Source organism: Amblyomma americanum, chromosome 1 (genome assembly GCF_052857255.1).
Source record: "Amblyomma americanum isolate KBUSLIRL-KWMA chromosome 1, ASM5285725v1, whole genome shotgun sequence".
In the NCBI taxonomy this organism is placed as follows: domain Eukaryota; kingdom Metazoa; phylum Arthropoda; class Arachnida; order Ixodida; family Ixodidae; genus Amblyomma; species Amblyomma americanum.
In genome coordinates, this window is record NC_135497.1 from 203,318,965 (window position 1) to 203,330,663 (window position 11,699).

General features: G+C 45.9%; 1 long non-coding RNA gene across 1 annotated transcript; it reads left to right on the forward strand.

The window, feature by feature from the left end:
- The first annotated feature begins 941 nt into the window (after positions 1 to 941).
- LOC144094689 (uncharacterized) lies at positions 942 to 7,724 on the forward strand. Its single transcript, XR_013306545.1, has 4 exons — positions 942 to 1,279; positions 4,825 to 4,931; positions 5,059 to 5,239; positions 7,556 to 7,724. It is a non-coding gene; the product is annotated as an uncharacterized LOC144094689 (long non-coding RNA).
- Positions 7,725 to 11,699: the final 3,975 nt, after the last annotated feature.

Genomic DNA, 11,699 nt, shown 5'->3' on the forward strand with positions numbered 1-11,699 from the left:
AAACGGAATCATCCACCGAAACGCGCGTCGACTGTTACTCGCCAGATACTTGCAGTCCCACGAGGGAGAGCAGCTTTTCCGTCGGCTTCAAGTCTCCTCTTTCATGCAGGGCCACTGGCATTGTAACGCACATTCTGCATGATCGTTCTACTAAGCACCGATGCCGCACGGGACAGCGAGCTGTTGTATGTACACTCCAATGCAGCGTTCCGGCCACACACATACACACACACATACTAAAGACACACAACGCGCAGGACGCACGCAGCGAACACGGAAGAACAAAAACCCATTCCATAGCGCCTGTTCATTCAACTCCACACTGCGCTAACTGCGCACATGTTTCCGACTGCGGGCTCGGCTAGCGCTTCGACTTCGCCATGGCTAGCCATGGTCAAGCTGCGCTGCCGCTGATGGTAATAACGTTCATGCAACGAAAAGAAAAAACAATATATCAAACGATTCAGGTTGTCAGCTAAAAAAGCTACCGAAAATTAAATACATCTTATATGTTTTTGCCGTTGTGCGCCTTTGCGACATCAGCGACGTGAGCTTGAGCGCGAATACGCGAATGGTGCTATGAATTTCCCGTGTAGCTCCGTAAATTGCAAATGGCGTGGCTGCGCCGCTAACTTTTAGACATGCTTGCAGAGGTAGTCGGTTCGAACAGTTGGAAGTTCAATCGACTGGAATTGCTCAAGGAAAGTCAGCGGCACTGCATTTTTATTGTTTCTGTGCACTGCGAGTGACTTTGGCGGCAGCCACTCGGCAACGTCTCCGGTTTGGCGAACTTGTGAGAAGGTGAGCCTTTTGTTCTCAAATTTTGAAAGCGGTTTTTTGTTTGTATTGTAACCCTGCGTCTCGTCGCACGTTATGTTCACGATAACATCAGTACAATGTGCATGCGCTTTCTGTCTCTATTTAGAGTAATATTGGTCGATCAGCGTAAACTTTTGGATTCAATTAAGCACGAACTGTCCATGTTGGTACTGCGTGTCGAATGTGTTTTGAGATGATTCTGAGCGGGAGATGGTGTTCTGATAATTTGTGTACTACCAGATATAGTCTAGAGATTTGAAACCATTTATCACACTGAAACAAAGTTGGAAAACTGTTTTGTGTTCATGCATCTGCTGTCCTTAAACTTGACTTTTCGGCAATCATTCGCATGGCTCCTTTGGATCTGGAAAATTGACTACTGTTGCTAGGGGTGCCTGGTAGCAGAGCTCCTGGGGACGCCCAGTGGGTCATTTCTTTGTCCAAGTGCCCAGTACCAAAGGTACCATTCCTGACATTTTTTCCCAGTCCGTTAACCTCATATTCCTTGCAAAGATTACAGTATGTAATCAGGTAGTAAAAAAATTGGTAACTTCTGCATATTTCAGAACAGTTCAGAGAAATGCACATGCAGCATCAGTATTCTCTCGGTAGAATTTCTGAGACCTGGATTCATATCTTCTAGGACTGTGGCAAGCAGTAGGTCAACTGTACATAAATTTATTTTCCTCTGGTGCAAAGTAAAGAGTGCAAACGTCATAAGACAAGTCTCTAGTCTGTTTCATTCTCACTGCATTTGGCCAAAGCATAATATGAAATGCTGTATGTTTTATGCCCTAGTTTCCTTTACTTTGAGCAGTAGATATTGACAGTGAATAGCAAGGCAACTCCACTCGCTGACGGTTTTGCCTTCGGCAGCAAAACAGGGAATACCTTACCCCATGTGTTATCTCGACAGACTCAAAACTGCGATGGACAGCTGCGTCCACAGCTGCTATCACCTCCCAAGTGAATGCGCTCGTAAGACACATAATAACTCTGGATTGCCATTAACATAGCCTTGCTCATTGCAGTTGCCGATAAACACCTCATAAGTGGTACTATTATGCACTCTTTTCTTTGCCACTATGTATGAGCTTCTGTTCTCGCACTTTCTAGAAATAATGCATGCAGTTTTGAAGTGCGAAAAGGGAATTTACGTGTAACTATATTGTCATGTCAGTATGTTACAGCCAAATTGTACATTGATGTCAGTGCTGGTGGTTTCTTTTCATTATTTTAGGAGAATGTTATAATTTTACCTATAGCAAATAATAGCCCTCACTAATTAGCTGATTTTGTCATGTCCAGTATTCTGATATGCTAAGCCACCAAAGCATGATTCAGAATGTTGTCAGAACTAAAGGCACTGAGTCTTTCGTGTCAGTAAAAAATGTGCTTTAAACCCCTGTCACATGGCATTCCTCGAAGGCCTTTCCAGCAAAGGCACCATTTTTCACCAAAGGAGCGAAAGCTTAAAGGAGCAGCAATGCAGCTACACGGTGCAGCCCAAAGGTGAAAGTCGTTCAGGCTTAGCACCCGCTGCTATACTCGAGGTGGCTGAAGTGAGTGTTCTAAAATTAAAGTGGTGTATTCTGTTCATTCATTGAGCTTTGACAATTTTTTATTCTGATTGCTTCCTTAAAAGTACTGCAACAGCTACTCTCATCAGCAGGAGCAGGTTTTGTACGTGTATTGCCTTGGCCACCATGGGCGCTCGGTGTTGCCGCAACACTTTCACTGTCTTGAAATTTGAACATAAAACATAAACACCCGTACAAAAACCAAAGCCAGACACACCTTTCGTATTTGAAAAAATGTTTTCAAACATTATTAGCTTATCTATTTTTTTATTGCTTTTACTTTTTGACTTTGGATAGTACTGCGATCACAGCTTCTCGAATGCCGCGTCTTCAGGCTCCGAAGGTCTCGGTTGAGCGCCTTCGCCTCCAAGGCCCTTAGCGACAAAGGCGCAACATTTGTACCGGGTAGCTGCACTCCTTACGCCTTTGGATATGATTCTCAAAGGCCTTTGCGGTGCCCGTGTGACAGGGGTATTAGTGTGGTATGGCTGCTTGAACACCTGTCCCTGGTATCTCACAAACTGAATAAGGAAGGGAAAAGCCTCAGGGTGCTTGCCGACGTTTCGACAAGAGGACTTGTCTTTGTCTGGCAAAGTGTTCTTCATTGGTGGGGTTTAAATAAGGTTTTCACTTCGAGGCGAAAGGCCTGTTGTGTGGGACGAGGGTGCGATATGGGAAGGGCGTTACGATGGGGAGCGTGAACCTTGACCAGGCATGATAGCTGCTAAAGATTAACCGGTTGACCTGCAAAACTGTGAAAACAAAAAAGCCCAATTCAGTAGAAATGAATCTCGGGGTATGGAGTGTGGATAGTGGGCTTGAATGGCTTTATGTCCTGCCGCAACAGGTGGCTTGGTATGGCTGGCTGCCTTTCCCTGAAAAACTAGGATAAAGGAATTATGCAGCATGGCAGAATAAAATACCAGAGGGGGGGGCAAAATAATTTGATAGAAAAAGAGAAAATGAGGGCAGGTTCGGAGAAAAGACAAAAAGAAGGGGGAGGGGGAGGAGTATGGCACCCAAGGTTCCGAGAAGTGATGTCAGGAGGTGCAGGGCGTAAGGTTAAAGTATAACGATAAATTAAAGAAAGCAGGAAAGGAGGGGGAAATTATGGGTTGGGAAACCTCTGACCATGTGCAAGGCCTTTTCAAATAATTATGCCAATTCCGGAATGTACAGAGCTGGCCACATCTAGTGCAAACATGTGAGCGCATGGCTGCACTCTTTAGAGGTCCACTGTGTGCGGCGCAGCCACTCATCGCTGCAAAATGGCGCAAGAGGAGATGCACCTGGATGTGGTGCTTCGTGTCATGTTACACTTCGATGTGTGGCAATGTCAGACACAGTGGCCCAAAGAGCACAGCCATGTGCTCGCGTGTTCGCACTAAGAGTGGACAACCCTGTACTTGATTCTAAATTTCCCCTGTATATGTTGACCGCAGACGAAAACAAGTTGTCTTGTCGAAACGGCAAGCACCCTGAGATTTTTCCTTCCCTTGTTCACTTTTTGAGTGTCAAGAAACCATCTGCCTAATCTCTCTGTACCATGCACTCCACATCTTGTACGGTTATCTTTGCATGTATACACCAGTGATAAATCATGAAGGAAATCAAGGGATTTGTATTTGTATTGCTTAACACTTACTTTAAAGCTATATCATGAGGGTATAGTTGAAAATGTGCTACGGGGGCATGGTTGTGTGTCGTGACTGGTTTCTCTTTATCAGGGCTACTTGACAGCCACCATGAAACGCAGGCTTTTTAGAAGTCGTTCCTCAAATAAAAGAGCGTTTCCACTGTTACAATGGAAATGTTATTTGCTAAAAACTTCAATCATTGCAGTTCAGGGATTGATATTTTTCAAATAACTAACCTGAAGTTCAAAACCTGCAGAAGGAACTATGTAACTTCTTTCCTGCCTTAAAAACCCAGTACTTATTTGCCAGTTTCAGCAAACAGAGGTCTGTTTCATGGCACATACTTTCCACTACCTTGCATGAAAATTGTTCAGTACAGGCCCACCATAAAACTAGGGGCATAGTATACTGCTTGTATGCAACTACTTTGGCATTAGAGCATGCATAGCATGGTCTTAAAGTTATTCTTTTCATTTGCAACTGGTTCATAAAAGGCCTATTCTGGCAAAAGGCATTTATCAAAATGATCTTCCTCTGAATGCTTCTAAGGATAACTTTAGTTCATTCAGGAAAATATATATTGACAATATCTCTTAAAGGCATGATTGTCCATATTAGCTCTTGTTACCTCACAGTATTTAGTTTTGTGCCTCCAGCATCACTGACTTGCATCATATGTTAGAGTAGTAAAAAGCTCGCTGTTAGTTTAAACCACAACTCATGATTGGGCTGTGCACTTTTTGTTGTGTTACATGAAATATACTTATGTATGAAACAATTTATTTCAGCTGCACCTCACATGATTCAAATTCCACCAGAAGAAAGGCTGCAACACAACATTGCTCACTATCTGTTGCTTTCCCAGCACATAACATGCCATAACAGCACATAGCAGGTAAGATGTGAACAAAAACAGTGCATGTATATGTTCCACACATGCATTTTGTGTACTACCAACACTATGATATGATTAACTGTCATGTAAGAGAGAGCACACAAATCATTTTTTGTGTATATTGCAGCATGGTTATTTCAAGTTTTAAACTGGCCATTGAAACGACCCATTGTATCACCGCTGGTTACCCGGTGGCACTGGGGATCGAACTCCGCACCTCCTGCTTGCGAGGCAGATGCTCGGACCACTAGGCCACTCCTGCGGTCCCCCCACTGATGTTGCTTGCACCAAGTGCTGTTAAAGCCCCGGTATGTATGTTAAATGCATTTTAGAAAACCATTCACTTCCAAAGTACCATTTCATCTTTATAGCAAAACCACAGTTCGCCTAGCTAGACAAACCTGCTGCATACAAGCCAGCAGAAGGGTTGCACGTACATGCTTCGTTAGGAAAACATAAAAATCAAGCAGAGCCTGCCCTTCATGGTGCACTATACCCTGATTTTGAGCAATGATCAAGATAGGCAGATGGTCATTTCATTGAACACTTGCATAATACATTCGTAGAATCGAAAAGACAAGTACTATTGCAAAATCTTCAAACAGTGTTTATTCTCAGAGAAAACATATCATGAAAAAAGTGTTGGATTAGTTATGGTGTACCTTGTATGGGGAAAGGGGCTCCCACTTTGTGAAATGCCTAATTATGGAATAACGACAGCGTTTAGACTAGTTGGGTTACCATGTTTAGATAGTGGATGTGCTCAAAAAGACACTGGAAGTAAGCGCACTGTGTGGAAATCTCTTTCTGTATCCTTGTCTTTTTGAGCGCTTTCACGATCTAAACTTAATTTTGCAAGAGAGCAAGGAAAACAAATATTGAAATTCTGATAATTAAAGATAAAAGATCGTGTTTCATTGTGTTGCTTAAAGTGTACATTGTATCGCTATTGCTGTATTGCAGCACTTCTGTCGTGGCCTTGCATTGCAGCCTCTTGACTTTTGTTTATATAATAGGCAGTCCTTTTTTCATTCGATTGCAACACTTTAGGAGTTACTACAGAGTTGCGTGGTAGCGAACTCTCAGATTAACGGTTTGCATTATTACGCCAGCATAACTTGCTAAGTGTTTCACTGCAGTCTTGTTACTACAACAGCCTCTTGAAAGTATTCAGCCTGGTGGTCACTGAGGGTTACTGTTCACATATCAAAATGCCGGATCAGCTGTATGCTCTTTACAGCTACCAGAACTATGGTACATTTCATGACATGCTGGCTGAAGAGTGCTGGAGCACCAGACTGGGGATTTGGATGAAACAATTTTCAAATGTGTGCTCGGTATCACGCTGTTTTGTTCCAGTTGTGGAGAGGTTTTCTTTTCATATTTGTTCTGTCAAACATTTAAATTTTGGGCAATATGTTGTTGCCTTTATCTTGTGTTCTCTTTGTTGTTGAGGTTTAGTATTTTTGGCACAAGCACTCCACTCTATTAGTTTTCAGTATAATTTAAAATTTGTAGGGCACGTCATGAAGAATAAAACTTCTACTTGAATAATCTGCATGTGTTTATGTTCTCATTGTTGATATAAAAACTTAGTTGAGACAGCTTGTATTTTAGCTCTGGCTAGAATTTTTAGGAGAGCCTCAGTAACATAATCACATGACCAACACAAACTCGGTATTATTGTTTGTGCAATGAAAAACAGTTTTAAAATAGTTATTAACAGCTGTCAGTGTAGGACTGGCCTAAAATGTTTTGTGCTCTATGTAGCTCTTCTCTGAGGCAGGATTAATTCATCTGCACCTGCAGCCTGATACCGCCAAGATACCAATTCTTCGGTGAACTTATGATTTTTTTTCACTGAGCAAACTTGCATCATCTTGAAGCATGGAACTTGAGCTGACTCTTAACAGCTCTAGTGTAGCGAATTTCATTATCCTCATTGCTTAGTTTACATTCACCTCAGGACAATGGCCTTTTCCAGTTTAATTATCTGTGTCTTGCACCAGCTACATGCCACACTATCAGAAATCACCTAATCTTATCTAGTGAGCTTATAATCAGCTATCTCCTGCTATATTTTCCTTAGGGTGAAATTCATTTTGTTGCGATACAATGCACAAGCTGTTTCCTGGCGTGGTGCTCAGCTTATCTGGAATGAAATGCTTGGGAAATGGGTCTCTGATTTCACCTTGAGTAGACGAAATTAACTTGTGCTAAGGCACTCTTTGGCCACAGATTCCCTTGTGCCATTAAAATCCATCAAATTCATTCTGTTGCCCTAAGATACCATTGGTGATTCATTCTCTGCATTGTATGCCCTGGCCAGATCCATTTTCTTTTAATTTCTGCCAGAATATTAACAACTTCCTTGTTCATCCCTGTTATGGTTTCACTCGGTCAGTTGTTCTATTAATAATTATAATCACTTTATTGAAAACATATTTTGGGCTAAATGGCATCAAGTTTGCCACTCTGCACAATGATATATATGTTTGGTCTTGTATGTCTTTACTTGTGTGGTAATGTTTATTTTGTGCTCACTGTCTAAACAACCTTATTTGCCTATGATATCCTAAGCCCTTCTATACCTATTTTCCTTCCCCCTGGCTTTCTCTTTTCAGTCATTCCTCCTCTTTCCTTTACACCGGCCATTGGTCACAAGGCTGCTGTGGGAACGACAGTCAGCACTGGGCCCTTTTTTGTTCATGGAACCTGCACTGCTACTATTAACACTAATAGTACGTTATCAGTATTTTTGTGATACTGCATTTATTGTTATTTATGAAGTAGTTGGCTAAGGCAATGGTAGCAGTGTTGGATATTGCAATATATTGTCACGTAGTGGTGACGGCAGTCGAAGCAGCGATGAAGACGGACGAAAGGGTCTTCTAAAAGAACTGTTTATTGGGCTGACTTGCACCCAAAATGGACTGAATCACTCGGCGGCGGCGAAGCGACAAGCGTGCTCGGCGGTCGTCGAACAGAATGCTGGCCACTGTCGGCCGTGCTCAATTTAAAGCTGATAGCGAACTTTCGAGATAAAGAGCGCAAAGTTACTAGAACATTCCGGAACAACGTAGAATCAGCTTTGCCTGGCTGCGATCAATCGAGATAAATCTAGTCGCGTCTTGCGTCGCAAACAAAGCGAAAAGGTGGTGTCGCGGCAGATTTGAAAAACGAACAAACACTGCAAATATTGGCGGCATTACTCCCCTCTCAAAGAAGCATCGACCCGATGCATTAAAACAAATAATGCGACTAGTAAGGGAAAAAAAGAGATCTTGCGAAAATAGAGCATGGAAAAGCAGCGGCCTTTAGCGCGCATAGTACGGCTTCAGACGGACTACATGGACAACTTCTGGTCGTACGCGGCGTCGCTGGGATGCAGTCATTGCGTCAGGGATGACTTCATAATCCAGTTCACCCAGCCGACGAAGAACCTTGTACGGGCCGAAATAGCGGCGCAAAAGCTTTTCACTCAATCCACGGCGGCGAATGGGCGTCCACACCCAGACTTGGTCTCCTGGCTTGTATTCCGCGTTGCGTCTTCGTAGGTTGTAGCGTCTGGCGTCGGACCGCTGCTTATCTTTGATCCGTAATCGGGCAAGCCTTCGAGCTTCTTCTGCGCGTTGAAGGTAGGCGGCAACGTCGACGTTCTCTTCTTCTGTAACGTTGGGCAGCATGGCGTCTAGCGTGGTCGTGGCCTCCATGCCATGGACGAGCCTAAAAGGCGTCATCTGGGTGGTCTCCTGCACTGCGGTGTTGTAGGCGAAGACGACGTAAGGCAGGATGACATCCCAGGTTTTGTGTTCGGCATCGACATACATAGCGAGCATATCGGCGATAATTTTGTTCAGGCGCTCGGTCAGTCCGTTGGTCTGCGGATGGTATGCAGTTGTCCTCCGGTGGCTGGTTTGGCTGTAGCGCAGGATGGCTTGCGTGAGTTCCGCCGTAAATGCTGTTCCTCTGTCCGTGATGAGCACATCGGGGGCGCCGTGTCGAAGAAGAATGCACTCCACGAAAAATTTGGCCACTTCTGCTGCTGTTCCGTTCGGTAGGGCTTTCGCCTCGGCGTAGCGGGTCAGGTAGTCGGTTGCTATGATGATCCACTTATTTCCAGATGTTGACGTTGGAAAAGGGCCAAGCAAGTCCATGCCAATCTGCTGAAAGGGTCTTGCGGGAGGTTCAATGGGGTTCAGAAATCCTGCTGGTCGTGTGGGAGGATTCTTTCGTCGCTGACAATCTCGGAATGTTTTCACATAGTGTGCGACATCGGCAGACAGTCGGGGCCAGTAATACTTGTCTTGAATGCGGCGGAGGGTGCGAGTAAACCCGAGATGTCCAGCTGTCGGCTCGTCGTGTGAAGCCTGTAGAACTTCTTCGCGGAGACAAGTAGGTACAACAAGGAGGTAAGCTATTTTGTTCGCTGTAAAGTTCTTCTTCACAAGGACCTCATTCTGCACACAGAAAGAAGACAGTCCTCGCTTGAATGAAGCCGGGGGTGAAGAAACCTTGCCTTCCAGGTACTCGATGAGGCCTTTTAGGTCGGGGTCCGAGCGTTGCTGCTGAGCAAAAGAGCTTGCGCTGATGGGTCCCAGGAAGGCGTCCTCATCGTCGTCCAGCGGCAGTGCATCTACAGGGGCTCGTGAGAGGCAATCGGCGTCAGTGTGCTTGCGTCCGGACTTGTAAACGACGGTGACGTCAAACTCCTGGAGACGCAGACTCCATCGAGCAAGTCGGCCAGAGGGATCCTTCAAATTGGCAAGCCAGCAGAGCGCATGGTGGTCGCTGACCACCTTGAACGGCCGTCCGTAGAGGTAGGGGCGGAATTTCGACGTAGCCCAGATGATGGCAAGGCACTCCTTCTCAGTGGTGGAATAGTTAGCCTCGGCCTTAGAAAGGGAACGGCTAGCGTATGCGATGACCTTCTCCAGCCCGTCACTTTTTTGAACGAGGACGGCGCCTAGTCCCACGCTGCTTGCGTCGGTATGAACTTCAGTATCGGCGTTTTCATCAAAATGCGCAAAGATCGGTGGGGACTGTAAACGACGCTGAAGTTCCTTGAAGGCTTCTGCTTGCGGCGCTTCCCATTTAAACGGCACGTCTGCCTTCGTCAGTTGGGTCAGGGGCTCGGCGATGCGCGAAAAGTTTTTCACAAATCGTCGGTAATATGCGCATAGTCCGAGAAATCTGCGCACTGCTTTCTTATCGGCCGGCGGTTGAAACTGTTCAATAGCAGCTGTTTTCTGCGGGTCTGGGCGTACTCCTTCCTTGCTAACGATGTGGCCTAGAAACAGCAGCTCTTCGTAGGCAAAGTGGCATTCATCTGCTTTCAAGGTTAGGACAGACGACTTGATTGCGTCTAGTACTGTTCGAAGTCTTTTGAGGTGCTCTTCAAAGTTCGAGGCGAAGACAACGACGTCATCTAAATATACCAGACAAATCTGCCACTTCAGGCCTGCCAGCACTGTATCCATTACTCGCTGAAACGTCGCTGGTGCGGAACAGAGACCAAATGGCATCACCTTGAACTCAAACAGCCCATCCGGAGTTATGAATGCTGTCTTCTCGCGATCTCTTTCGTCGACCCCAATTTGCCAGTAGCCGCTCTTGAGGTCCATCGATGAGAAATATTTGGCGTTGCAGAGGCGGTCCAGTGTGTCGTCGATGCGGGGGAGGGGGTAGACGTCCTTCTTTGTTATGTTGTTCAAGCGGCGGTAATCCACGCAGAATCGAAGTGCGCCGTCTTTCTTTCTCACTAGAACAACCGGTGCCGCCCATGGGCTGTTTGAAGGCTGGATGACGTCGTCGCGAAGCATTTCTTCGACTTGGTCCCGGATGGCTTGTCGTTCTCGCGGAGACACACGGTAGGGGCTTTGACGGAGAGGTCGGACGTGTTGATCCGTTATAATGCGATGCTTGGCAATTGGCGTCTGTCGCACCTTCGGCGATGTCGAAAAGCACTCACTGTAGTTTTGAAGCAGATTGCGGATCTGGTCTTGTCTGTTCCGGTGCAGGGCTGGGTTGATGTCGAAAGTGGGCGAGTTCTCTTGGTCAGGCGGATCTTCTGCGGAGGGGTCGGAGAGGGCGAAGGAATCTCGTACGTCAGATATTTCGTCGTAGAAAGCAATCGTCGTTCCTCTGTTAATATGCCGGTATTCTTCGCTGAAGTTAGTCAGCAGTACTTCGGCCTCGCCATTGCGGAAATATGTGATGCCTCTTGCGATGCTGATTCCTCGGTCTAGTAGCAACTGCATGTTCCCCTCGATGATGGCTTCAGTGTTTATGGCTTTCGTGGCGCCTACGGTCACGATAACGCTTGAACGGGGTGGGACGCTCACTTCCTCCTCCAGGACACTTAGGGCAACGTGATTTTCCCGAGTTTTCATTGAAGCGATGGCTTCGTCCGTCGAAAGCGTGATCAGCTTGGATCGCAGGTCGATGATCGCCTGATGGTCATTAAGGAAATCCATACCCAAGATCACTTCGCGGGAGCATTGCGGTAGCACAACAAAGGTCGCAGGATAGGTATGTCCTTTGACAGTCACTCGCGCTGTGCATCGTCCTGATGGCGTAATGAGGTGGCCCCCAGCGGTGCGAATTTGTGGGCCGTCCCAAGCCGTTGTGACTTTTCTGAGCTGCGCAGCGAATGTTCCATTCATCACCGAGTAATCGGCTCCTGTGTCGACTAGAGCGGTAACTTTCCGGCCGTCGATAGTCACTTCTAGGTCGGAGGTCCTGGCTCTTGCATTGCATGTCGCTCTC